General features: G+C 47.8%; 1 long non-coding RNA gene across 1 annotated transcript; it reads right to left on the bottom strand.

Moving 5' to 3' along the window:
* Positions 1 to 9,324: 9,324 nt before the first annotated feature.
* On the bottom strand, positions 9,325 to 26,589 carry LOC138067327 (uncharacterized). The gene is made up of 3 exons (XR_011141200.1): positions 26,423 to 26,589; positions 10,577 to 10,668; positions 9,325 to 9,420 (listed from the first exon to the last, which is right to left on the bottom strand). It is a non-coding gene; the product is annotated as an uncharacterized lncRNA (long non-coding RNA).
* Positions 26,590 to 27,348: the final 759 nt, after the last annotated feature.

Here is a 27,348-nt window from a genome sequence, read left to right on the forward strand (position 1 = left end):
AAAGGCTTCAGCACTCTGCCCATGGAGCCCATGAACATGAAACTGTGCCGCAACCTCCCGTTTGGCTCTCGGACAACGGACAACAGGTGTCCCTATCCCAAGCTTCAGTCTTCCTTGCTCCCATTTAAACTCATTCTCCTTTGTCCCATCCACTGCAAATATGGAGAACAGATTGTCTCTCTCCTCTTTGCAGCAGCCTTTTATATATTTGAATATTGCTTTTGTGTCTCCCTTCCGCTTTCGAGGCACAGAATTGTTCAGACTGAGAGGTACTCAGGAGGGCTGTAGATCAAAACACGGTCAGCACTGAATCCAGATCAGGTTGCTCAGAGCTCTTCCAGCTGGGTCTTGAAAAGCACCATGCTTTCACCCTCCTAATTCCTGTCAGGTATTAGCATGCTGCTATTAGGTCCCCTTGCAAACTTTCTCTTTTCCAGGCTGCACAAGTCCTGATCCCTCAGCTTCTTCTTGTGTAGAATGTGTGCTCCGGCCCATCTTGGTGGTCCTTCATTGAACTTGCTTCAGTTTATCAGCATCTTACTTGTATTGGAGGGCCCAAACCTGGAGCCTGTATCCCAGCCAAGGCCTAATGAGTGCCTACTAAAGGGGAATAAGCACTTCCCCTCATCTGCTAGCTGTGCTGCTGTTCTAAAATTCTTCTCTCTTTCCTTGTCACCATATGCTAGGGGTGCCTCAGCAAGCAGCTAGAAAAGCGCCAGGCTAGAATGATTTCCACTAGCAGAATGCAATTGCATTTCTCAAACTCAGAGCAAGAGAGCATCAAATAGTAGTTAAGAAATTATGCTATTTGACTGAAAAATAAATGTCCCACTTATTACAAATTCTAGTCCTGATTTCTCTTGCTAGAGAAACCTTGCAGTGAAAGGTCAGGTATTCTGGGGACAGCCACACTGAAGCAATGCTTTTCCTGTTTTATACATTTGGCTCTTGGAGTTCGCTGGAGTTAAACTCTAAGTCAATAGAGGTCCCGGGACTGCAGCAGTGAGTGACAACTTTGTTAAGCTGTGATTGATGACTTTGCTACCAAATTCTGATTAATGTTTCCTCCAAACCCTCTTTGCCCTTGCAATATGCTGTCCATTAGCCCCTGCCAATATCTGCCTAGAATAACCTTCTCGCTGTGATAGAAGTTGTGTGATTATAGTTATCTAAACGTGTGAATAATTGGGAGGTTATGCCATATTACATGCTTCATCAAGTTCGCTATTCAAGTCTCAGGAAAACATTTGAAGTTCAATACTATGTCTCAATTATGCTTGAATTTCTGGCAGGGGAAAAAAAGTTGCATTAACGAAGCTGTCAAAAACACATTCTGCTTTAAATTTCTTGGGACAATTAGACAATGAAACTTGCTCACGCAATGAAGAGCTGCTTTCTCCTTGCACTATTAACAAGCACTTGAATTTATTGAATTTCTTTCTTGCTTAGGCTCTGAAACTCTATCTTGATAAAATGGAGTGGCATGCTAAATGAATAAGTTCTATAAACGATAAATTCTATGCTAAAATATCTATCTCCCCAGACAGTCTATAAGGAGAGTTGTGTGCTTTTATTGAGATGTGTAGTGAGTCTGCACTGTAGTGATTCTGTAAATTATAAAAGAAATAAAATAGTTCTGTTGTTGTGGCTCTGGTGCAGTATTGTCATTACTGAAAGTGAGACTTTATTTTTATGTGTGCTCTAGGGGGTAAGGCTCTGGACCGCGACTCTGCCCCAGGCAGGTTTGGACTTCAGGTTTTTAATGAGGAACAAGCCTACCTACGTTCTCACAAAGTCCTTTGAAATCTTAGGAGAAAAGGTCAAAGTGTTGTAGTGGGGTTATGGGTCTCAGCCATGGACACTGTTACTGGCTCCCCTGGGGAGAGCTGGACTGTTAACAGGGAAGTCAGCCCCCAGGATGGTTTTCTTCCCCGTAATCGCGGCACTGTGCACTCACAGCATGGTCCATGAGGACAAGGGAAACTGGCAGGAGGTGAGGTTGGGTGTGAGAGCAAACACCGGCTGAGAGGTGGCCAGGGCAAGTCCAAGCAGTGCCTGAGAGGAGGTATGGAGGGCTGTGGCATTGTGCAATGAGGTAGGCTGGAGCTGGGCCGTCAGCAGCTGCTCTGGGCCATGCAGTCCCTGGGCTGACAACAGCAGGAGGGGTCCAGCTGCCCTGGTAGCTGCCCTGCAGCCTCTGGGGGCTGAGTGCACACTCAGCGTGGCTGAATGCAGACTCAGCATAGACTGCAGTCCTGCGTGGGCACAGAGCTCCTGGGAGGCTAGAGGGTCACTAAGCTTGCACAGCTTCTCCATGGAGTGAAGGTCGTCTACACACTGGCCTACTGCCCAGCCTGTTGGGTTTGTAATTATGTGAAAATGGAAGGGCTGCTTTTCCATCCTAACAGAGGCTGGATGAGGACCTGCTCACGGACATTCGTAAATGGGCTGTATAAGATACACGTGGGGCAGGAACTTCAGCAGTGCCAGAGCAGGAACCATGGATAATGCTTTATGTTCCTGTTCTGATCTGTGTGTCCTGAGCAGAGACCACCAGCCTTGGCAGCTCCCTAGCCTGCAGGCTGGGGGGAACAGCTTTGTGATGCCAGTTCAGATCCTGGGAGCTAGCAGAGGCAGCCCCACGCATGTTCTAGTGTTGCCCAATACATGTTTTTGGGAGGCCATGAGAGCTGTGCTGCTGGGACAGTGCATACTGTGCAAGTCAGAGCATGGGAGAGTCCCCATTTACTTCTTGGCAAGTCCTCTCCTGGCACCCCCGCAAAATTACCCCTTGGTGAGGACAGTAGTCACATAAGTGGTGGATCTTCTCCACCATCCCCCTCTGTAGGGCCTTACCTTTGTCTCTGGGCGCTTCTTGGGGTGCCGCCCACTACAAACCCCATAGTGAGTGCCCAGTCTCCAGCAAAGGGCTGGCCATACAGTGACACGGCTTCTTGTCAGGCAGCAATGTCGGGGGAACACAAGGAAGTGAAAGGCCCCAGAAAATCTTAGCAAGGTGAATGAGTGAAGACAGGCCAAGTGTACTTATCCTTTCAGAAATATTGCAAAATATGTCCAGGATTGGCCTAGAGCGAGAACACAAGCAGTGAAGAAATCTAAAGCCTGCAGATGCATTGCATACCAGCATGGAAAAGTGACAAGAAGACAAGGCCAAATTAGGCCAATCACATTCCCTTGGGCGTCTAGGAAATAAGTGAATCAAAGAGGGCTTGGGCCAAAACAGGCCAAAAAAGGATCCCTCAGGAGTCCAGGAAATAAAATGAATCAAAGTGTATTCAGGGCTAATACAGGCCAACCACAATCCCTCCGGAGTCCAAAAAATGAGTTTAAGTGTTATCCAGGCCAAGTCAGGCTATTAAACTTTCCCCTACCACAGAACAAGTCAGCTGTGACCTGAAGAAAGTGGGGCTATTCTGCTCTAATATGCAGAGGACCCCAAAGCAAATGTCAGTGGTCTCCTGCATGTCCAGTTGCCCTTCTGAAGTACAGTGCCTCAGGAAGCATGGCTGGTGCTTCGGGCTGGAGTCACTTTCTGATCAGATCCTTGGGATCCTACCGGAGCAGGACTCTCCCTCTGTAAATTCTCTCTAACTTTCCACATTCCCTTAAAGAGCTCATCTGTGATTTCGCAGCATTGCTCTGGACAGCTGGCTGCAGATGCCTGGAGCTGAGAGTTGTCCTGGCATCTGAATGGCTTGGGATTTCTTTCTTGGGTATGCCTGACCGTGTGCAACCTGATGTTCCCTTCCCCGATGCAAACCTCAGAGGGTGTGCTTTGTAAGATCGTGCCTTGCTGTCTGGGAGCCTTTCCGCCAAGAAAGATAGCTCCTGAAGAAAGCAAGCTCCTTTCCAGTGGCAGCTGATACCGCCGTGTGCCCCGTTCTGCCTTTCCTTGGGCATCTGGCATTTGGGCATCTCCGTATCAGGTAACAAACTTCTGGCTCCACTCTGGGGCAATCGATACTCCTCAGGGGAACCAAGCTGAGCCCCGGGATGAGTGGGAGGCTGTAATTTTCCTTTTTTGGACAAATAATGCCTTTTTTTTTCTTTCTTTTTTTTTTTTTTTTAGCGTATAGCAAACAGCTACAACTGCAAAACATGGTGGGGGGGCCCACAGCACCTCCTCTCAGCGGCTGTTACTGCTATCATTGAGGGGTCACGAAGGGAGTAAAACCAGCGGCCACTTCATTTTATTCATGAAGCAAATGGCGGGTAAATGGAGAATAAATCAGAGGAAGTACTGACAGTCTGCAGTCAGGCCCCAGGATTTACTGCTGCAGAAGGTTTATTAATAGAGCTGTGGATGTAGCAGCACTGTCTGTAAAGGGCTGTGGGATAATTTAATGACCCGTAAGGACAGAAAGCTGAGATAAGGATAACTGTAGCGTCCATATTAGCAATGCTTCCTCTCTGCAGTGCCTTAGCTCTCTCTGTGCGGCCAGCCATAGATGAAGTAAATGTTGGTTACCTTCACCTCGGGTATCCCCGTCCTGTTCCTTTCTGCTAAAGGCAAATTACCATTCACCAGTGAAAAGAGTCTCAGGTACCTGAGAGTGCAGGCAAGTAGAAGTCCACTCCAACTGAAAGGCAGATGAGGACCTTCGGAGGGCTCTCGGCCCTGCTGAAGTCCATCCAGAAGGACCAGCACTGAGGTCACCTCAATGTGGCCTCCAGAGAGAGATGACACTGGCGTGGTGCTGCAGCTCTGGGGAGTAGAGGGAAGAGATAAGTGAACACCTAAAATGGGACATTTAAGCAAGTGACCTAATCTTAGTCACACCTGAAAACCACAGACAGCTCAGGCAAGGTCATGAGGGGTCTCTTATGAGATACCTGATGCTGGAAATACCGCCATCACTCATGCCACTCTTGGTGATCTCCCGAGCAAATGGGTTTTTTTGCTTCCTGACATGCTTTACTCTGTTAAAATGAACCAAGAGTGCAAATCTGGCGCCTTTGGAGTTTCTCTCTGCCTTTTAGCTTTGAGTCAAATTGCTTCTGAGGAGAAGAATTTCTGTTGTAGGAGGCAGAGACATCAGAGGCCGCCCCGCATCCCCAGCTGAATTTGCTATCGTCTGCTTTCCTGCCGGACACGTTGAAGAGAAATGCACGAGTCGTTCTCCTCACCATTTCTGCAATGCTTCAGTAAGTGAATTGACCTGAAGTTTATAATACAGCTTGTTAAGATAAATTCCTGGAATTAAACTGAATTTCCTGGATTAAAAATACAAACCACCCAACGCTGCAAAAGCAGTGCAAACTCCTTTTTATTTGGTTTAGCAATAGAAGCTCCCCAAAGTGCTCCTGAGGAAAGTCAAAAACCATGTGTTTCTTGTAATTAGATCTAAATGATTATGAAATTTTGGGAAATTGGTGTTTATGACACCTGCTGGGGTACACTTCCTCCTCCCGCTGAGAGACGACAACGCAGGAACAAGACTGGGCCTAGCTCGTCTGACCTCCTCCTGACCTACGACAAAATCACTCAAGACAATTTAACCTGAAAAAGTGATGGGCTCCCACTTGTTTGTTGAACTGAAGAAAATCCGTTTGACTTCCGAGTACTAATTTTCATTATTTTGTGTCTTACTTTGGGGAGGAATTTGGAGTTATTTTGAAATTGCAGGTGATATGACCCATTAAAACCGGGATTTAAGCATTGGTTTTATGTAGCAGATGGATAAACTATCAGTCACTCGCCTGTAGGTGGAAAAATCTTTGCTTAAGCCATTAACACTCCCTAGTGTAATACTACCTGTGTTAAGCACAGGGAAATCTGTTTTCTTACTGTGATTTGATATTGGGAAATAACAGAAGGAGATAAGCTTTATAACAGCACTGGAAACGCGTCTGCGATAATAAAAGAAACATACACACAGCAAAACCATCCTTGCTGTTTGGTCCACGTTGGCACGAGTCTCCGGCTGCCCCTTTTTCCCACGAGGGTCCAGAGGGCAAGATGCAGCCAGGACAGGCTGGAGACAAAAGGAAGACGAAGGCATCATGTCTCATCGCATGCTCTTCCACCTTTCCTCCTGCCATTTTCACATTCTCCCCACGCTCTGTGGGGGATGTCCCAATTAATATGGCAATGGTAATTACGGCACGCGGCAGCTCTCGCAGGGCACCCACCTGCTGCAGCGCTCTAGCACTGCTATGGAGAGCGCTACCTTACAGCAGAAATTTTGTCCTTAACTGCTCCCATTCATTTCCACGCAATCCGAGCACCCGGATCCAAGAGGGGGATGGCTTCCAAGCAGAGGAAGCACAGATGTTGGTAAATCCAGGAAGGAGGCTCATCTAAGTATTTAAATATGTAACTGCTTAAGTGCATGGCTTACCCATGGAAGCTTGTGCTTCTGATAGGCGCTCTGCAATAGTCACTGGAGTCAATGAAAAGACGCCTCCAAAGTCAGATGAGGTTAAACCTCACTTAGAGAAACATTCACGCTCCTTTGAAATGCATATACTTAAAAAGCTGTAGCCTGTCCATCCATCACACGGCCCTTCACTTCCACATTTCCCCCGAGTTATCAGTTTCCATGCTCCAAACACGTGCCTCTTTCAATGCTAGTGGTTAATCTCCCTCTTATTTGCTGGAAGTGATTTCTGTTTAGTGACTAAGTGGAGGTCATAGGGTGCTTTTCAGCTTATTATACCTTTTCTTGCATTTCTCCCCATGTTGGTTCCTGAAGCCTCCCACATGGATGCAAACAGTGGTTTGCACAGATGAATTTGGCCAGGGTTTCAATCTCTCCCAGCGTATGAAAGCAAATGTAGTTCTGCCCTGGTTATATCTGCCCACATGGTCATTTGCTGTTTTTGATATTATTCCCAATTAAGAAACGAAGAGCTCTGGTTTCTTTTTCCAAGTCAGGGGAGGGGAGGAAATGTAGCAACATCTTCAACGCCTCTTGACTCTTGATGCATCTGTAGTAAAGATTGCAGAGGTCTGGGAACAGCTTCCCGGATCGCTGTGTAGTGATTGTAAAATATAATCCCACCCACAAATTTAACAAGCTCTTTCTTCAAACTGAAGAGGAGCCTTTTGCTGTCAGTTACCCACAAGGAAGTTGTTCTAGCCTCGTATCTTTACACGAGGAGAGATTGGGATTTCCCAGTTGGAGGCTGAATCCTGTCTCCTGTGGGAGTTTGGCTGATGGAAGCAGCATTGAGCTTTTGAAGATTTTACTTGCTGGCAGTGGGCAGAAGGGCTTTGGCACGCATCGTGGCCCTGGTTTTCCTGCTGCTGCAAGGCCAGAGGTTGACACCCGAAAGCCTTTTGCCTAGGGAAGGGCGTTTCCCATATGCCTACATCAGCCCAAGCCCATGCCAAGTCTTTACTGCCTGCCCTTGGAGCAGCTGGCTCGGGCGGCGATCCTTCCTAAGATACGCCCGGGCTCCTCATGGCCAACTGCTGTGTTTTCTGGGCCAAGGTATGGCTTTCTCATCTATACAGAAACATGTGCTGGATTTTTTTTCCCTTTGAACCCCTTGCATTTTGGACACCATCCCAGCCTCCATGGCCACACAAATATAAGCACGTAAAAGTCAGTTCCCATAAGTAGCTAGTGGCAGTGTGGAGGGGTCCACCTTACACAACGCCCTGGACTTTGAAGTGTTGAGAGCAGCAGATTCCCCACCAGAGCTGGTGGCTCTGGGCCATCGTTGAGCACGCTGAGTGCCAGAGCCCTGCCAGCACGAGCTCTGCACAGCTCGGGGCTGTCCCTCAAGGCATAACCCAGCTCAGAGACGCTAATGCTCTGCTTGTGCTTAAATATACTCTCTCACTCCTTACCAAGCACTGAGGCAGATGAGATTATACTGAACGGGCCTATATTTCCTAAAGCAGGGTGTGCTTTTGCATTTCCTTTCTTTCCTTTCTCTCATTTGCAACCATGAAGGCCAAACCCACAATAGATATAAATCAGACGTGCGACTGCTGGAGCTCAGACCGGTTTGCCCCAGCTGAAGACCCTTGAGGGACGCAGGGTCTCCATATCCTGGTTACACAGGTCCTAGGAGTTCCTGATGCAAGAACAAACTTGCAGTCCCTTCTCGTGCAAACTAGGTGAACCTTTCTTTTCTTTTTGCAAGCAATCCCTCTTCACTAAACCTCTCTCTCCAAAACCACGAGCTATTTATAAGGCGAGATGAGGACTGTACAGAACACCCTGACTCTCATCTATGACTTACATGCTGTGCCTCTTGGAGACTTTTCCTGAAACAGCCTGTAAGCTTGCATACTCTTTTCTCTATTTCCTCCCTTTCCTCTTCTCTTCCTCTACTCCTGTTTTCAATCACAGACTGCCCAGGCAGCATCGTGGTCAGGCTTAAAGACTTGCTAGAACTGGATTCAAGATTTATGAGAACTAGATGTAACCAGGCCTCTCCCAGAGGTTTGGGAAGAACAGCTGGAGTCTGGCACTTTCCATCATGACAAGGACTATTAAAAACTAAGAGCTGAACTGAAAAAGCGGGGGGAAAAAGTGTTTAGGCTTAAAATGCAAAACAAGCGCCGGCAATATCCAGGCTGGCTGCACAGGGGCCAATTCTGACAGCAAACGGCTTTTGCAGCTGCTGCTAACTGGTCTTATTTTAGAAACCACTTTAGAAACAAGAGGTTAAAAAAGAGGGGACGGGGAAGGGGGAGCGATTGCAGCATGAGGGCTGTATGTGTGGGATCTCTTTATTCGGAGCCCGGACTCGAGCGCAGCGGCGGAGCGGTTCACATCCTGCGCTGTCTGGAGGCCGTTTCGGCCGGGCCACCCCACCCAGCACTGATGTAATGCACCCTGTCGGGGTGTGTTTGCAAAGATCGCTAAGGCGTGCGCGTGTCCGGCCCTCCTGAGCCAGCCCGGGCAGAGCTGCTCTCTGACGAGGAGGGAGGGGATGCCGAAAAAGCAGGGAAATTTGAAGGCTCCGAGCTCCTGCTCACATGCTGTATGCGCTCAGCCAACAGCAGGACTCGACGGGCTCCGTCCTGGGGAGAAGCAGGATCAGAGCTGGGGGATTTGCGCTGTGTGATGGGGCGGTTGGAATTGCAGCTGTTCTGGCCCTTGCTGGTGGGGAACGGAGGGAAACCTCTCCTCCATGTGCACCTGGGGAAGGGTCAGGCAGGGTTTAGTCCTGCAACTTTACTTTTTGGGCATAAAATCCAGTTTGCTTAGGGTGCTGACTAACTGTACGCGACAAGGGGGTGGTTTCCACCCAGCGTGACAAACCACACTCCCATTCTGTCTTTGCTCCCCACATTCTCCTTCCTTTCAGGGTGATCACAATGTTGAACCTGTGTCATGCCCAAGGATTGCCCCATGAGGTGCCCGCAGCCAGGGTCAGGAGATCCACGGAAATCCAACTGCTATGATGAGTCTCACCTCCAGCAGTGGGATGGGGAGCCTAGAAAAGAAACCAGAAGCAGTGTCACTACTGGAAACATGTGAGGACCACGGGTGGAGAGGATTGCTGGCCATATTCGTTTCACTTGCTAGTCGACACAGGACAGATGACTACCTCAGTCCCACGCCACCCACTAACTGAATGTCAGTGTTGATTCAGAAAGGATCCCTCACTCCTGAATCCCCTATCTCAGTTTAGTATGCACAGCTTTATAGGATGAGCCCATACCGAGATGCTAGCAAATGAATGTCCCAAGACATGTTGGATTTGCCTATGTTTTTTATCCACCCTTGATCAAGGCTACTCCACTTGGTAAATACTGTTTCTGCAGGAAAAGAAACAATCCTCCTATCCTCTTTGCCTAGTCTGCTCCATAGCATTATCTCACAGAGAGTCACAAATGATATGACATCCCATTGTGGCCAAGCCAAGAGGTTTGATGTCTTCTTTTACTCTGGGCATTTTGTCCTCCATTTCACTTGGACATTTGGGGCTTGGCTAGCCGAACACCCACCTCTGCCCGTTGCTTTCACTTCATGCCTAACGGTGCTTCAAAGCTGTCCCTCAGCCCTATACAACAGTTGTAAAAAAGTGAAGGATTTACGGCCTCAACATCTGACCTCAACATTGGTGCGTATCCATACCCGGACAGGCACATTGGTGCAGCACCCCTCTCCCTTGGCCTGCAGTACAGCCTGCTGCTGCAGACTGGTGTGGAAAATTGGCAAAATGATCCAGGAATTGCCATAACACCAACATCAGAAGCTTTTTCCAGATTTCCTGGCTGGGGAGAGGTCTATGGTAAGTTCCCATAGTGTCACAAGAAGCTGGTAGCCAGAGAAATGAGGAAGGGAGAAGGAAGTAGCAGCAGAAGCCAAAATATCTTGAACCTAGAGCTGATACGACCCATTCTTGATCACAGTTGTGCTCTTCCCATTAGCACTAATTACACAGGAATTGGTAAAAATTCTGGCCATTCTTACAGGTCTGGAAGGCCTTGGTGGTGGGGGGATAGCAATAGGAAGCATGGGTTCTGCCAAGGCAGCCATGGAGCAAGGAAGGTGCGGAGGTGGGATGAAGGAAGGTGTCAGCCTTGCTGAACCTCACCAGAGGTGCTGGGCCAGGTGGTTGCTCTACTCCCGGGGGGATTCCTCACCTGCACTCCAAAGAGGAGGAGGAAACCTGGTCACCTCTGCCTTTGTCTCAGGCTTCAGAGAGCTGGGCAGGAGCTGGCTACCTCCTTCCAATCTGTACAAGCAAAACAAGAAAAATAATGCAGCCAAGACGGAGGGTGCTTAAAAGGTAGCAGGAATAGAAAAGCAAAAATAAATAAGTCATAAATCAGGGCTCCCAACCCCATCCTAAAAATAATGGGGATAATTGCACAGAGGACTCCCTCAAGCAGAAGTTGTGGGGCAGGAGAGAGGGAATGCAGCCTTCATAGGCCTGAAAATCAAGCAAATTAAAAGGGCAAATAAAACTGCTCCTCTCTAACGAGTTGCAAGGCTGGGTCCCAGTGGTCTTCCCAACTGAAACCTGCCCGGCTGGTAAAAGTCCTGTCTACTGATGAAGGAAAGATCTTTTGGGCCCAAAGCCATCCTTCTGACACAGCAATCGTGCAGATAGCGGTGGTTGTGACAGGCCAGCCCTCCCCAGGAAGGGGGGCACAGCTGGTTCCGCGCGGAACGCCTATTTGGTATTCACATCTGGCAACACAGAGCAGTCTGGGATTAGGTTTTCTTTAAAAAGCGTTTGTCCATTTAGAGATGCTACTTAAGAACACGCCTATGTAAGTGACAGGGAGTTTTATACCTTCAAAAGCAGTATATCTCCTGTTTCTAACTAGTGCAGTTTTTCTTATAGCTGCTAAAAACATGCTTTGACTGACAACTTGCTTCATTCAGGGAACTGATCTCAGTTTCGTGATAGCAGGAAAAGCCCAACACCTTCCCCCTCTTCACCCCAAATATAAGCTGAGCGTTTTCTTGTGGCTTATGCCTGGAAAAGGTACCTCTGGTGAAAACCACCTTCTTACCGCTCCAGAAAATACCAACTTAAGAGTTAAGCCAGTTTAAATTCCCTTCCTCTAGCTGTTCCTATTATAGCAATGCTGGTCCCACAGACTGTAAGATTGTGGCAGCATCTCTCAAAACAGAAAGAGGAAAAATACACAAAACAGCATTTCTAAGGAGTACCTTTTTGCTCTAAGGAAGCTCCCCGGCCTTGGAGATTCTGCAATATCATTACAACATAGGTCTTACTGAGATGTGTAATAGAGTGCAGGTTGCTGAACAATGGGAATGTGATTATTATTAAAACTTTTCTACAAATATTTGTTTCTGGCTTTCATAATTTTTTTGAATGTTAAACAATTTTTTCACGGTCTCTTAGCAACTGAATTGTTTCAGTAGTATGTTGCTGTGGGTAAGAAGACAGGAAGTGATTTGGAAAACACAGAATTCCAAAAAGATGGCCTTTTTCTGTTCAGAGTTTTCAGTCCTGGCAAAATTTTGGGAGGAAAAATTACAGCCAACACCAAGCCCCAACCAAACTATCCCTTAATGCTACCAAACATCTTTCTGTGAACCAATCACGCTAAGAACAACCTTCTGCCTTTCAATAGAAATCTCAATGTGTTTATTACTCCTGTTACTTGAAGGGACTGCCCTCTGCTACACCTTGGGCAAACGCGGAGCAGAAAGTTGGTTTCCAAGAGCTTGTAACATCTGCAGAAGAAGAGATGGCACAGGCTTCTTGCTGTCTTCATTTCAAGCTGATCATGGAGCAAAGCACTGCTCGGCATGGGAAATACAGGCAGACTCTAGCCCTGTGGAGTCTCACGGAAGTTAGATGTTATCGTACCAGGACTGCAGGCTCATAGCTCTGCCAAGACACAACAAACAAGAGCTGTGTCATGGTGGAGGAATATGAGCAGCACATGTCTGGTCAAGCTGGTAGGCAGCGTTGCTCCTTCAGTTCCCAAGGCTGGCTGCGCTCTGGTATGTGCAGAAAAACACCCCCGCTTCCTCCCGTTCCTGTCGGGGCACCAGAAAACCCTGATTTCAGTCTGGGCAATTAAAACAAACGGTTGCCATATGTAAATATTTGTGTTGTTAGCCATCTCGCTTCATCCGTGAGGCTCCTAAAACCAAACCACAGAACGCAACCCTTGCCGTTAGAGGAGGACCAAGATGTGCTGCAGTTTGCGTAGGTTCCGTAGCAACCAAACCAACGGGGCCACGAGGGGTAAGGGTCCGGTCTGAAATGGGAAACTTGCTCGTCTTTCTTTGGAGGAATGTGACGGCTGGGCCGACATGCGGTGGCAACCTGGGGAGAAATAAGACCTGCCTATCTAAAATATCTAAAAACTCATGCTCCAGAGGTGGAAAAGCCCACATCTGATCTTTGAACCATGTCCAGAGCACCCTCCCCAGCACCTTATCCAGAGCCCTGGCCCTCAGCACCTCTCTAACTTTTGCAGTAAGAAGGACCTCTCACCTGGGGACAGCAAGTCCCTCATCCCTGCTGAGCACCAGTTTTAACACTCCTCCATGCACCTTGCACCTGCAGGACTGGGCCCAGAGACGGGAACAGCTAAATGTGTCCCTGGCTTCTTGTGCCTCTAACTTACGTGACACCTATACATGAGCTCGTATATTACTAAGGGTTGTTTCAGCTCAGCACAAACATTACAAAATCAGATCTTTACCACGCTTGTCTCCAGGGCTCTACCCTTTGCCATTTAGGAGTGAGGTGGATAATTATACAGGATTTTTTCTTCCCTTGGGAAAAGATGCGAAACCTGGATCATTTCTGGCTTTCCTTGGTGGCTGTCCAAGCAGAAGTTAAAGCTCTCACAGCAATTCCTAAAATCCCGCTCTAGATAACACAGCGGCTAGGTTTCAAGGTTATTCCCAAGGGTGTCATAGCAGTATTTCTTCTTCACTGCAATACCATGATCTAATGCACAGTTTCAAGAGGCTTTAGGACAACTTTAGAACTGGAAAATGTTTTTGGGGGCAGGGGGAAAGGAACCCAAACCACACTGTTAATTCCAGGCTGCTTTCTTTGTGCTGTTTTGAATAAGATAAAAAGCAAACTGGGAAAATTTAATTTACACTGCGGGGCTGGGTGGGGGGAAGAATATTACCTTTAAGGAAGAAAAAAGGCTACACTGATACTGCTCCATTTCAACAATTATTTGCAGCTTACCCCACATATATGTGTGGGCTATATAGATACACACACACACAGACACCCAGATATATAAGTGTATATATGCATACACATATATATACATATACATACATACATGCACACACACATACATATATATAAATGTTCCCCCCCCCCCCCCCAGGGTTTTCCTTTTAAAGATTTTTGCCTTTTCACATGTGAACTGTAAACAGACTGACAGATGGAATTCTTTTGTATAAACTGTTTCAGATACACTATTCTTCCATGCCTATGTCAGTTGTTTACAGTATCAAAAAGCCACAGATACGCCTAAAAGTAAGGAAAGTTGGAATTTCTGCCAAACATTTGGATACCATCCATCCTCAGAGGCTATACCCTCGCTGCACCGGGTGGTGCTGAGGAACTTCTTGCTCGAGGCATCTCCGCAAGATGTGCGTGTCAGCAGGAGGCAGGGGGGATCTTCAAAGAAAAGGCTGAGAAGGGAGGAGAGGGGGGAGCTTTGCAGATTGTAGTCCCCAAAAGCTACTATTGCCAGTCTTTTCACTTGAAGATGAGCCCTTAATAAACTGGTGGCTGCTGGGCTGGTGCTGGGACTGTCTGGAGCTCTGTGGGTGGTACACAGTCCCCATGCCATTTTTCTGGCAATTCCCCTCCTTGTTTTCCTGCTCCCTGCTCCAAATGCCAGGCAAAAAGTCTCAAGCGGTTGGCGGTGGGGTGGGGGGTTGATTGTGTCCTAGGGATCTCCACAGCCGTAACTCCTGGCGAGAGAGGTCTTATCAGCCTTATCAACCTTTGAACTGAGGTGGGAACAGCACAAGGAGTCCTCTCCTAGGGAAAGCCTGTTTCACTGGAGGAGCTGGTTTAAGCTGTCCCAATTAATGAGCTTCTCACCCCTATAGGAGGAACAGCTATACTGGGTGATCCCCAATATCTTGGCAAAGCCGAGTAGACAAACCTTTACGCCCCCCCGTCCTCCACTTCTGGCCTTTACCCTGAGAAGGGCTTCCTCTGTGGGGTCTTTCGTCACTGAAAACACCTCCAGACCCTTTGCACCAGTGCTCTTCTCTCTAAACCATGCTATGGGTTTACCTGAAGGGAGAGAATGACCACACATTCCTCATCACCACTATGGGCTTGGTCTGGGTTGTGCACCAGAGGAAGGGGTGAGTGTTGAGCAGCCCCCTGTCCCTGCAACTTACAGCCATCTGCAGGGCTGAAACCCCCTGCAGAGCCCTGGCTTTATGGGGTGAATGTAATAGGGGTCTCAAGAACACCCTTAAGTTTAAACAGCTGAGGTGCGAACCCCTGAGGTCAATAATCAGAGTAAATCAGAGCCCACCTTTAGTGGGCTTCAGCTGACAGAATTGGAACTGCCCGCCAGGTCTTGCAGAGCTTTGCAAAAACCAGCCGCACCAGTGTATGGCACCTCTTGCTGTGAGAGCCTGTGCAAGTTTGGCTGTCTACTGCAGTGGGAGTAAATTTAATACTACAGAGCCATCTGAGAGGACACAGGGGAAAAAGCCAACCCAGAGTGAAGGGAAGGCGGTCCAGGCTGTCTGCAGCATGGTCTGGTGGGAGGATCACTAAGCCTTTGAGTCTGAGATACTGGGAGAGCCTGAAAAGGCCAAACAGCCTCAGGATAAAAAAATCCACCCACATCCCCAGATGTTAAAAAAGAGACCTCGCAACACAGGGGAGGGTTCTGTAAGTTTTTGAGTTTAGGAGGAATTTAGAAAGAAAGGAGGCTCTATATAGCAGTGTATAAGACATGTCCCCATAAGACTCCCCAAGGATTGTCTCAGTGGCTGACACCCTTCTTTCCCAGAAGAAGTGGCCTGGGAAAGATGTTGGTTTTGTTCACTAGGACATTTGTTCGTCCAAACGGGGAGCTCAAGAAGGTACCAGCGCTAAACACTTTGGAAAGATCTCCATAAAAAAAGACAAACCAAAGACAAAAAGTCCCTGAGCAACATGTGCCCCCCGCTCATCCCAGATTTGCCATGCGAAATTGTTTTGCATGATATCTAGCCCGTAGTCTCCATTGGAACAAAATCAGTCAAGAGTCTGTCTGCATGAACGCCAGTGATGCTCTGGCTCATGAGCGTGAATACACCACTGCCCTCTCCTGGTTGGAGAGCTGGAGCTTGCCGGGCACCAGAGCAGGCTGCAGGCCCAGGCAGACGCTGAAACACTGAGGGATTCAGAGCTCAGTCTGTTTGGGCAATCAGCAAATTTGCCCTTGGCATATGCTTGATGGGTTCAATACCCTCTGCTAGCTACTTTTTTGTGCTACCACATTCTAATACGGCCACAATTCCAGTGGGAATATTATTCTGTGATATTAGGTATATGGTGGCAGGCAGTGGGGGAAAAACCTCTGAGTCCTGAGGTACAGGTGCCTCACATCTGTAAGTATGGCAGCTAAGGAACTTCATAGCTTTTCTTAGCAGTGTTCTCTAGCAGGCCCTGAAGAAGTATGCTAAGCTTGAGCAGGCCTCTTGAGGCTCAAAAGCTTGGTGTGATCAACAAATGCCTGGAAAACCCAGGAACAGGCCTAAGAAGTTGCCAGCTAGGTCTCCACCCTGCAAAGAGCCAAAACCTCTCCAGCCTTCCTCTAATCCTTTGCACTATGAATGTCTCAGCATCTGCTTATCCTTTGTAAGGCCTCTCTCTATCCCTTTTTTCCATTCAAGTCCTCAGGTGCGAGCAGGGCTGAGGTCCATTTGACCTATCTCAAAGATTGTTTGCTGACAGGCAGGATGGGAGGGACATCCTCATCAGTGGATCCATCCTGGCATATTCCTAGAAGATTACAGTTATGCTACCTTGGAGTGAGAAATCAGAGGAGACAGACTGTGATGAAATGAACCTGGAGGATGGGGAATGAGCAAAAGAAGCTCAGTAAGTAGATGGGTGAACTCCATTAACAGATCTGTGCTCTGTTGCAGTACAGAGCAGTGAAGTGACCAGGCCAAGATCAGGCTGGACTCTATAGTTAAGCAAAGACTCCATAAGGGGGGCCTCCTAAACAAAGCCTGCCATGATGCTGTGCAATTTCATTCTGTCTTTGCAGTGCCGCTCAGAGTGTTTGCACCTTTGGCACCCTCCCGTTTGCACGGTGGGCAGATTGGAAGGTCTCATCCACACCGTTCACTGCTGGCGATGTTGCAATGCAGCCCTGGAGAAGAGTGGGCAGACCCCAGCATCTTCCCAAAACACATCTGAGGTGCAGGAGAGGGGCTTGGGAGGTACAGAGCAGGCAAACTGAGGAAGGCAGCTGGCAAGGGGAGGAGATCATAGGAATCCCAGCTGTACAAACAAGCTGTTTGGAAGCTTATTGTGGTTAAGAGATGGAGGACACAAACACCAGGATTTGTGGAGCTTTTTCGGTTGTTCCTGTGACACAGACAGCATTCAGCTACTCACCCAGGCAATCGCAGGCGCCTCTTGCTCAAGGGGATAAGGCTGCTCTCTTCCGAGCACATGGGCTCAAGCTATCTGCTGGCTGTTGTTACTGAGGTCTATGTAGCCATGGTGAGCTCTGTGGTCATGTAAACATTACACAATTGCAAGCCCCTGCTGTCTGAGGGCAGTGGAGGCACCACCGGACTCCTCCTCTTTGGATTGCTCTTCCTGGGGGAGTGCAGCACTTCGTGAAGTCATGACAGCAAATTCTGGAGGTGTCGGCAAGTCCACAGCCCGCTCTGAATTACACTCACATTGCTGAGAGGGTGGGTCACATTTCTGGGAATCCACCCTGACCTCCTCTGGTGATGTTCTGGCTTTCAGAGGATGGAGAGATGGAACAAATAGATGCTTCCTACCCAGCCTTTAGTTCCACTTGAGGAACTTTATGACTACGGGTGATTAACAAGCTCCTGAATACATGGGGCCTTGCCTGGTGGACAGACCTCCCAGAGGTACTGTTAGGACAAAGTGATGCCAAAGGGAGTACACTCTGGGGGCAATGGGATAGGAAGAGGGTGGAGAGAGTACTCTGGATCCCTGTAATCCACTCCTCAAGGGCTGCCTCTTGATAATGGAAGGACGCCACTTCCAGCACAAGTTCTCGGTGTGCTCTTTGGCTTACGGGCAACATGGTTTGCAGGTAAGACCACAACCTTATCTGTAACGGGGAAAAAACTATGGACATGTTATTTTCCACACAAAACCACTGCCTCTTCCTCTGCTCAGAGAAAGACAGAATTCTGTCCTGTGACAATTTAAGACAGATCTGCTGATGCTCCCTAAACTATTTTGCCCCCTACAGGTACAAAATTATTAATTTGTATGCTGCAGTTTTTCTTTCAGAGTTCAATTAAAAATGTAGGAAGGAAAAAAATGCACTGGGGCACCTTTTCCTTTAGCTCTGTGCCTTGCAGAGAATGGTCTTGCACGGGTATTTTCCTCTGGGCAGCTGAGTTGCCCTTTCTGAGGAGCAGCTGGCTGGCCTAGTGAGAAACTATACCCCTCTAATGAGCTGAGGAGAGGCAAAGCAAGGTGAAAGCAATCCAACTTGTCCATCGTGAGCTGGGCTGCAGTCTTCTTCTGTGGCAGTTCCCCGCGGCAGCAGGAGAGGGGAAATTACGAGTACAGCTGCGGCTGGCGGGGCCAAGAGGGGATGGGGGAGACCTTCGCATTGAACCACAGAAGCTTTTCGTAAGTCGGTCTTGGGCCAATTCGGAGCCTCCCAGACCTGGCACAGCTCTGCAGGCTATAAGACGAATGTGAAACGACTTGTGAGACATTGCCAATGTGCCGCCGAGAGGAGCTGGGAGTGCTTTTTGTGAAACAGGAGTATGATGAGACCTTTTACCGCCTATTGGAAACAGATTTTTCTTGACACACAAGCACAGAAGCGATTCCTTTGGAATGAAAGCCTCTGACCAAGACTGGGCGTACGAAAAAGGTTTCCAGCGAATTGCAGGGAGGAAAGAAATTCGCCAGTGGGACAAATGATATTGTCTTTTGTTTTGTGTTTTGTTGCGCCGATTGTTGAATGCTTTTTGATTTCACAAGAATTTCTGGGTTTTGTCAACTTCCTTCTGAGATTTTGTTGGGAAAAATGGAAACCGTGCTCAGAGTTCGCATTTCCCAACCAAACCGCTCAACAATTTTAATCCAATCAAAATTTTCCATGGATAGTAGAACACATTTCTCAACCTGCATCATAAACATGGTTGGCACCACACCGTACTGTAGATAATATTTGTACTGCAACAGCAGGAAGGAGCCTGAACTCAGGTCAGAGTTCTCTTCTGCTAGACCCTGTGTAATAAGAGACAACCTTGCTCTGAGCACTTTATAATCAGAATAGAACAGACCACAGGCAACAGAAAAGAAAAAAAGTACTATAAATATGCTTTAACAGATGGGGCGCTGAGGTGGCAGAAGATGAAGTGATTCGTTTGACGTCATGATCATGGGAGACCTATGCCAAAATGAAGAACTAAATCCATCCCTCTTGGAAGGCTCAGCACATATCTTTAACCACAGCCCATTCTTTCCTCTGGTGCTGTTGACTTTCGATCAAGCGTCTACTGCTCAGCAGGGGATGGCACTTGCTGTTACCAAATAGAGGATTGATCCCCCTTACCAGAGCATTTCTCGGACGGTTCATCAAGTCCATCACCAGCGTATGCCGTGCGGGCATGCACCGCACGATGTCCACTTGTCCCTCCTGGGGACGCCCAGAGCCCCAGGTGAAGTTTCGCTTTATAGCAGTCAGTATAGGCAGTGCTGAGGTTGGAGATCCTCAACATTGCCCCTGATTTGGAGGAATACGGGCCTGGATCTCAGCACCTTTCCCCAGCTGCCTGGCACCCCCAGCTGCCACAGGAGGAACCCCCAAGGGCGAGCAAAGCACTCCCAGCAGTGTCCCCTCTGCGGGGAGAACAGGAGAATGAAGGATTTGTCTTTCATCCGGGAGTCATGTGGGCTTGATTTTGTCCCACCTGGCACTTTGGGATCATTGGCAGCGCTCCTTTGACCATAATGGAAAGCATGTACAACACATGACTGAAATCTGGAGATTTACACCCACTTCGCATTGCTTCCTGTGACAGCACAAATTACAGGGTGGCAAAGGGAACCGAACTCTTTCTTTGTCCCTCCCCATGACTGATGCAGCTGAGGGACACCTTGTGCAGGCCAAGTGTGAGCTCTGGTGACAGGGACAAGCCGCTTGCCTTGGACTCCGGGAGCAGTTCATATGTTCACACTTCAGGGAGGGAAAGGGCTTGGGGGAGCGCAGCGGCGGTGGACGCGTTGCCGAGCTCTGCTCGGGCTGGCGCGCGGGGCGGGCTGGGATTAGGGCTGGAACTCGTAGCATTCGGGCCGTTGTGCAATGCCGGGCAGCTGGAGGGTTTCACTTTTCAGAAGGGAAAAGAAAATATGAAAAACTAGAACCAGAAAACTCTTTTTTTTTTTTTTCCCTCCTTTTTTTGGACCTATCCAGAGCTTTCCACAAAGCTGGTGATTTAAACCAGGCCTGGAATATGAATGCAGCTCTAATATTTCTACCTTATTCAGTTACAGTGATGAGTCAAGGAACTGGCTGGGGCTGATATGCAGCAACGTATATACACAGGCTACAGCTGAAATCTCCCCTTGCATAGACACCTTGTCAGATAGCACTGAATCCGGAAGGTTAATAATGTTCTGTCCTTTTGGCTAATTCTGCAAGCATGGGAAACAGAATATGAATTTAATTTAAAATCGAGACATTCCTTTCAGCTCTGGGACAGAGAAGACAAAGCTAATTTCACCGTTGGGCGGAGGGAGAAGGAAGGGGGGCATGTCCTGAACTCTGCATCCTGCCTAAATCTCGGAGCTCTCTTCTAGAGGCTCCCAAGCCCATGGGTATGAAGGAGGGGTGCTATTTCTTGGGGAGAAATGAGGTTTTACCCAGGGCTGGGGGCCACCTTGGGGCTGCCACCTGCCAGAAAAATGCCTTAAAATAGCCTCTTTTCATCCTTCACCCCCATCTTTTGCCTTCTTGCAATCCCACCCTGCCCTGACTTGGAAAACAAATCTCCCTAGAGTTTAAATAAATGTCATAGCGTCCTAAAAGTCTTGTAACACTGGAGGGGGAAAAAAAAACCTACAGGTATTAAACCTGAAAGAGAAATAGTAGATGTGCATCTTCTTCCCTTTGGTCTCTCTGAAGGCTATTAAGTGATGCAGGGTGACTGCGGACAGGTACATGCAAATAATAGGATCAAGGCAGCAGTACAAAGGTTTGTCTCCCAATCTTAATGCAGGTGTGGGAGACACAAACCAGGTGGCTAAAAGGCTCCTTTGTTTGAAGCTGTCAGGAGGAGAAGCTGATAATCTCCTGCCTCATCCCGAAACTCTCTTTCAGCCGTGTCAAGGCATCTCCTCGCATCAGGAAGTCGGCAGTGACATGGCTATGTGCTAAGCTCCGTTAATGTGGGCCGGGGTTTAAACACTTCAGGTTGAAAGTGGATAATTGGTGGTAGTGGATTTTAAAAGCTCGCACAGGTGCCTTTGAAAAGAGGTCAGAAGTCAAGTGCATCTCTCCTATGAGAAATGGTGAGCCTTTCCTAAGGAGATCAAAATTCCTTTACGCAGAGCCCCAGGGCCTTGTAAGAACTGTTATTAATTTAGTTCTGTATGTTCCAAATAATCGAAAAACGATACCACATGTGCATACGCCTAGGAACCGGGGCACGTTCGCACCAGATAGATAGGTTTTCACCTGGCACTCCTGCATCGCTAATTAAGCAGTCCGCTTGCAGAAATGGCACAGGAGCGCCTGCCAGGTCAGCAATCCCCCCGCCGGGGCCCCGCACGACTTCAGCTCAGGCGGCAGCCTCGGGGGCACGGGGAAATTCCCGGGAAGCGGCCGTCCCGCTGCACCGTGTCTCCCACTGGCCTTTCCAAGCTGCCGAGGGTGCTGGACTCGCGTGGCGCGCTCTCGCTCCCACCGGCCGTGCCCAAATGGCTATCTTAACCGCTGCACGGACACCGGGGAGGAATTTTGACCCGGGAGCGCTTCTTCTGCCGGCAGAGCAGGCATCACGGGCTGCCATAACCATGGGCACAACCTTTGCAAAGCGGATGTTGCAAGTACCTAAGCGAAGTGCACCTTTACAGACAACTGTCACACTGTGACTGCCTTACTTCCTGGAATTGTGCTTAATTAAGGGCAAGCTGGAGGCAATTAACATAAAATTATTTTCTCGCGGAGGTCTTTTTCTGTTTCGCCTTCCAGGCATAAACTTGCCCGAACACGCAACACATGAAAGAGGCTTTTGCTCACGGCGGATCAGGTTCCCAAGGCCCCGTGTCGCACCGAGCTCTCCCCAGCGCAGCCCTGCACCTGCCCGGGGCTGCGGGGACTGCACCGGGCTCAGCGCGCGGCGAAGACAGCTGGGCGGATCAGGGCCAAAAGACACTGGTTTTGTCCCGTGTTCGCCATGTGTTTGAATTTGCAATCCGAGCAGCCGGGTGTCGTGCGCCAATAAAGCTGAAAATAGCCTCGCTATTATTATTACTCCTATTTGCATTGAAAGCGCAATTCGGGCGGCATTTAGAGGTGGTTGTTATTAGTCATGAATCCCACTGGCACAGCTATCTCTAACTTTGCCTATGCAAAAAGCCCCTTTGATTTGAAGACCACGTTATTTGCCAGTTTGGCGCGCGCAGCCCGAACGCTTGCAGAGGCAAGGGGTCACGTAAGAGCAAGCTTATTCCAATTACGAGAGCGCGCAAGGCATTCACCCATTGAAAATCTTCAGATGAATTTGTTGATATTTTTCAAATGGGAGGTTTTGGCATTTTTAAAGATGACACACCTACCTGGTCCTGCTGGCTGGAGGCTTTGTGAGCAGGTGCTCATTTTGCCAACAAAGCCATTCAAACAAAATATCTTACCGTCTGTCCTTCAAATCTTTGACTCTGTTTGTGGCTGGGGCCAATTTGGGAGAGATTCCCACTGGTGAAAAGATGTTCTGGATTTGTTATTGTTACTTGTTGCAAACTTATTCGTCTTACAGTAGCACATCAAAGACCAGCATGAGGCTCTGTGCAGACACGAAACAAAAATATGGTCCCTGCTCCAGAAGCTTTAAGTTACCACAGCTCTGAAAAATATCCCAGAACTTACCCATTTCATTTCAGTTTTACATGGTATAGTTTGAAACTGAAAATTGCTGGGAAACGAAAGCACTCAAAGCCTTCCCTTCTGCAGCATGGACCATGGGAATCATTGAACCGCTTGGTTTGATTCATTTTCTTACAGGAAAAGTGACAGAACCGATGCTTTCTCGTAGCAAGTTTCAATGTTGACAAGGTGGCGTTTTCTGAGGGGACAAACATCTCATTCAAAGAAATTTCACCGGCTCTAGCTGTGAGGAACTCAAGAACAGCATTTTCCCTTTTTTATTAATACTGTTTGTTGGTGAAACAGCTTAATGGCTACAGGGTGAGCTGACAGATAGGAGGTAACATTGTTCTCTTCCAGCGAATGCACTGTTTGGCATGACTTCAAAATAACCCTATTGTTTGTCATCTTCTCCAAATACACTATAAAACCCCTGTTAAAAGGAAAGATAACGTTTTCTAAGCATAAGTCAAGTGCTGGGTTGCCTTTTCTTAAAGCAGCTTGATGAGAATTAATGGTGTTGGATCTCCTGTTTTAAACACATTTGGCCAGGTTTTCTAGAGGCACCTAATTCATCTTGAGGCTCTTTCATCTATTATCTCGCTGTGAGCTTGTTCGTAGCTCATCAGCCATCCGCATTTTGACAGGGGGCCTCGTGATGAGTAGCCAACAGCACCCAGCGCCGGGGCCGCAAGCATCCCCGAAACGAAGGTGGTGGGAAAAGGCTAACCTTCTGCTGCTCCTCGGAGGGCTTACCAAAAACAAAAATATAGCGTCCGATATCATCGTGCGTCCCGTGGGGCGCTTTGATGTACTTGAATCCTGCCGTCAAGGGAGGAAAGCCCCCCTCAAGTGCTTGTCTGAGGGGGTCCCAGATCCAGAGGGTGCACGGTGGTGGGTGGCAGAGCCCGGCGTGGACCCAGGTGGAGGCAACAGCGCTGCATGGTGCCCGCTGCTCGTCTCCTCCTCACACCAGTGGGAAACTGGAGTAAATGCACTGGGAGAGGGCAAGTTTTGTTGTTTTTTTTTTCCAGGGGACTTCTCTGCTTGGAGAGCCCTTGAGGAGATGGTGCCTCCAGCGCCATGTCCAGAACTGCTCCCACCAGGTCATCACAGCCTCCAAGGTGAGGCAGGAGGGATGTGCCCAGCCCAGAAACTCCTCAAAGGTACAGGTAAATCCTTGGTGATCAGAGGCCAATTTACGTGTGGAACAAAAGCCACTACCATCTACCTGAGAGAGCGTGAGGGGTGAGAGGGTGGCATCTGGGACGACTTCTTCATAAAGAGGAGACAATTCGCAGCAGAGAAGTGCTTTGGCCCTGTGCTCCATGAACCCACCAGTAAAGAGGGGGAAGAGGTGGAAGTCTGAAATAAAAATAATCTTGTCTAATGAGGGGGGCATAAAGAGCTTCTGTAAAAGCCATATCTTACTAAGAGCAATTTTTCCATAGTTTGGACCCAAACAAGAACTATCTGGTATGTTATTCAGGACTTTCAGCAGATGTGTAAATTTTGGACTTGAGGTCCAAAGCCATGCTGGAATCCACTGGAGACGTCTTGTAAAATAAGACTGTTGCCTTTTTTTACTGCTTTCAGTGGATATGTATGTCAGTACTTGGAGTAGCAGTAACGAAGCTGCTGGAAAGTTTGTCACCATAACACTGGCTGTTTATGCTTTGTGTGGATAAAAGAACAGCTTTCTTCAATTAGGCTTTGTACTTCAGCTGGCAAGCGGGTGCTGGCTGCCTAAAACGCGACCTCTCTGCACAGTTTGCCTTGGGAAGTCGACGGATGCTGTGCACATCAGCGCGCTTTGGAGAGTTGCTTGACCGCACTGCTGGTCCGTGCAGCTCAGGATGGGACACTGGGAAACATCTACATGGCAAAAACAACCACGTGGATTCAGTTTTATTGACTCCTATGGTCTTTGGATCAGGCCTGGCGTGATCAGTGCAACCTTCTCGCTGCATTTCCTCCGCTGTCTTTAGGCCAGCTTCATCCGTGTGCAAGGAGCTGACACAAATGGGGAGAATCCTGCTGGTTCATAAAGAGGAGCTCAAGTTCATTTTGAAGGCAATGATGTTTTAGGGACAGCAGGCTCTTTCCATTGATTTCAGCAAGTTTTGAATGAGTTGCCTGGATACCTAGCTATGTAACGCAGCATGTGTGATCAGCCAATAGACATCTATTTAATAAGAAACAGCGCATGGGAAGGGAACTGCCTCGATACCAAGGTCGATTTATAAGATACTGATTACACTTTATTATGCAGTTTTACACATTGTAGGAATTTGGGCTTTTATGTTTTACCAGAAATAGTCATAGCAAAGTCATGGCAAAAAATCAAAATGCAACACCCATGGCCACCATCCATGAGGAAAAAACTCATTATAAGTTAGGATGAAGAGGAATTAGTCTGTGATTTTGCCTTGCAAATTCTTTGGAATTAAATGTATTTCCTGGGTCAAACCGTGAAAGAGGAAAAATTGTACAGAGACTCTGCAGCGAATGAACTACAGCATATAATAATTAAAAGTAAACAAACATCTTAACACCCGGGCAGGTACATATACCAACAAAACCCTCCCAACAGCTTGCTGTTATTCCTCATTTCTCCTTCTCTGTATATACAATTTTTCCTCATAGCCGCTTTACAGAGGGTCACAGTGGGTGCAGTTACCCATCCCACTGTCTCTTAATTAAAAAGACGACTGTCTTTTTTCCCCATGTCTTCTGTGCTCACCCCACCGGGGGGACTCCACCTGGATCAAGGCACGGCCTAGAGTTTGGGGTAGGTGAGTAGCGAGTGGTGCTGGTGCTTGGGGAGGGAGCAAACTCATGGCTCTCAAAATGGTGATGTTTCTTCATGGTACTCGGGGATTATATGAAAAGCGTTCCCCTGGGAATATATACACCTGCCAATGCTGCAAGGCCCTGCTCAGGCTCGGGAGCAAGAACTGACTTTCATGCTCGGAATTCAGTCTCAGTGTGACTTTTTTCTTTCTGCAGGACTCATAATATATTTCTTAATAATAATCAGGGGAGAAACAACGGCCCATTCATAGGCACGTTCAGCTCTTCCATATCCGAGGTCCAAGCGATGGGCATTACTACGGAGAAATGTGCTAACCCAAGGCTGGGAAGACCCAGGTGCACCACCTTTCTTTTCTGGGGATTTCCAGTCTAACCTTGAGCCATGTAATGGGCATCTAAATCCCTTTTAAAGTCTGGGCCTTTTCCTCAGTTCCTTCACTGTAATTTCTTGTCTCACAGGTGGGTTGTGAGATTACACACATGAAAGACTCAAAGGCACCGCATGTCTTCGTGATGAGACCCATCTGACAGAAAGATCAGCTCAGTGCCGCAGACTGGAGGGCAGCCTGAGCTAGAAAATGCCTTAAATTTTTCTACACGACAGCAGAATGGCCTTGCGGATAACTGATTTCCCCCTCGCAAGGCCTGAAGTATATTTTTAGCAAACGCAAACATTTTGCTTTTCACTACCTATTTTTCTTTCCTCTTCAAATAAATGGCTTTTCCCGCACATGGGCCGGCCAGCTGCTCTGCAAATTCAAGAAAGATCTCATTAAGTTTCCCAAAGCCTTAATTGTCCCATTTATTTCAAGGCCCTAGGAAAGCCCATCTTTCAGTGGCTCGCTCACCCTGCTAACGACTCACCGTAATCCTTTTCATAATCCCCAAGAATGCCGATCGCTCCAGCCGAGTTTGATTCTTCTTGTTGACGAATTGCAGGGTATTTTATATCCTCTTGTCACAGAATCGTTCTTCTGCCTTTGCTCTTTCAGCAACGAAAGTCACTTTTATGTCATGCATCAGGCTTTCCCCCACCATCAGCAGCCTTTTTCTCTTAGGTACACAAAAGTGGAAGCTCTTTAAAATACCTGAGCAACTGGTAGTAAATGAGTCATTTCCTGTTGCTGTAGCCCCCCCCTTTTTTTTTTCTTCAATTGAGTACTTATCTTAGCTTGGTCTGTTAAGATAGTTGCATGATCCTCCGTGTATTTGTGGATAAACATTATCTCAGCTCATTCCTAAGCTGATCAAGCTGATTTTATAAACAGCCTTTCATAGTGGAAAGGTTTTTTTTTTTTTTCCGCAAGTTGCTGGACTGAAGTTTGGCGGATGCTGGCATGCGGGGAAAACTACCGTATGTGTGTTTGCATTGCAGTAACTGCAAATCTGTCCATTTCAATCTTTTTTGAGTTAGTACACTGGGCAAACTAGGTGGTTTTGAAATGACCTCATCGCAGGATCTCGGCAGAAAGCAGCCCGCGCACATAGTCGAGTCTGGAATGTGAGCGGGACCTCATTCATAAACTTCCTTGCCATTCCTTTACACTCAAAGGCAGGAATAAAAATCAGCCAGAAAAAACATAAATGGTGTTCCTGAGTTAGCCAAATGGGAAAATATATAGATATGCTTTTCCATTTTATTGTATTATTGAATCAGGATGCTTTTAACCATCTGTAGGAGACTTTCTGTGCTAACACATTCGTGCTCTCTCTGGGGTTAGGCTAGAAACGTAAAGCTTTTTCCTTTTCTTACTTTTTAAAGTTGCTTTTGTGATAACACCTTTTTCAAC

The sequence above is a fragment of the Struthio camelus genome, chromosome 5, assembly GCF_040807025.1.
Source record: "Struthio camelus isolate bStrCam1 chromosome 5, bStrCam1.hap1, whole genome shotgun sequence".
NCBI lineage: Eukaryota > Metazoa > Chordata > Aves > Struthioniformes > Struthionidae > Struthio > Struthio camelus.